Raw genomic sequence first — 1,262 nt, 5'->3', positions numbered from 1 at the left:
CAATAATGGCTGTCATAGAGTTTCTTGTTCTCTTCAAAATAGCTGCCCATACTTTCATGTATATTGAAGTTCAACAGAACAAAACAGGCAGCGAGGAGGGGTTGCTTGGTTTCCCGGTGTTCCAGGTCCCAGCATGGCATGGGTCGCAGTAAATGCAGGTGGCTCTCTTCCTGGGCCACGAGAGCCTGCCACACTCACAGCCGCTCACCAGGGTGGGCAGGGGTTGCTTCAAGCTGTTTCTTTCTAATGAGTTGACCATTTCACTGCCCAAGTTCTGAAATGGCCAACAGACCATAGAAAGACATCTCTTTAGGCTACTTTTTGAAACCAGAAAGCTGTCAGCCTTGATTCAGGGCCAGGACATCTTTGATTCTTTCAGGAAAATATCTAGAAGGGCATAGCTGGGTGGAGTGGAGTTTCTATTTTAAGTTTTTTGGGGACTCTCCATACTGGTTTCCATAGTGGTTGTTCCAGTTTATTTATTTTTTGTTTATTTGTATTGTTTTTTATTCTGTTTGTGAGACAAGCTCTCTCTATGCTGTCCAGGCTGGCCTTAAACTCGCTGTCATAGCCCAGGCTGGTCTCAGACTCACAGCAGTCCTCCTGCCTCAGTCTCCCAAGTGCTAGAATCACAGGCGGGCGCTGCTGTGCCCAGTTCTACTGCTGTACTAATTTACGTTCCTACCCACGTTGTAGAAGGGTTCCTTTCTCCCCAATATTTATTATTTGATTTCTTGATGTATGCTCCTCTTTCTGGAGTAAGATGAAATCTCAGTGCCGTTTAAGTTTGCATTTCTCTGATGCCCAGAGACATGGACCATTTATCCATACATTCATGGGTCATTTGTTCTTCTTCTCCCAAGTGTCTGCTCTCTTTAGTTGCCCTGATTTTGATTGCGTCTTTTATTTTTGGAGGGGTCTAATTTATTTGAGTTCTTTATATATTCTAGGTATTCATACTCTGTCAGAGGTGTGGCTGGAAACACTTTTTTCTCATTCTCTAGGCTGTCTCGTGACTCTGTTGGTTGTATCTTTTGCTGTGTACAAACTCTTTTAAGTGGTATAATCCCATGTGTTGATTCTTGATGCTATTTCTTGTTGACTGGAGTTTTATTCAGAAAGTCCTTGCCTGTGCCTATGTCTTCAAGACTCCTGCCTGTTTTTATCTTCCAGCAGATTGTGTTTCTATTTTAATATTTAGACTTTTGATTCAGTTTTATTTTAGTACATGATAAGAAATATGAGCAGAGATTCAACCTTCT

The 1,262-nt window shown here is 42.2% G+C and overlaps 1 pseudogene; it reads right to left on the bottom strand.

Annotated features, from left to right (window-relative positions):
• Positions 1 to 231: 231 nt before the first annotated feature.
• Positions 232 to 359, bottom strand: LOC111757278 (small nucleolar RNA SNORA2/SNORA34 family; annotated as a pseudogene).
• Between the last annotated feature and the right edge of the window lie 903 nt (positions 360 to 1,262).

Source organism: Cavia porcellus, unplaced genomic scaffold (assembly GCF_034190915.1).
Source record: "Cavia porcellus strain 051 isolate PalLab524CR breed Dunkin Hartley unplaced genomic scaffold, mCavPor4.1 scaffold_25, whole genome shotgun sequence".
NCBI classification, from domain to species: domain Eukaryota; kingdom Metazoa; phylum Chordata; class Mammalia; order Rodentia; family Caviidae; genus Cavia; species Cavia porcellus.
The sequence above is the reverse complement of the archived record's forward strand: the minus strand, read 5'-3'. Positions and strand labels throughout refer to the sequence as shown.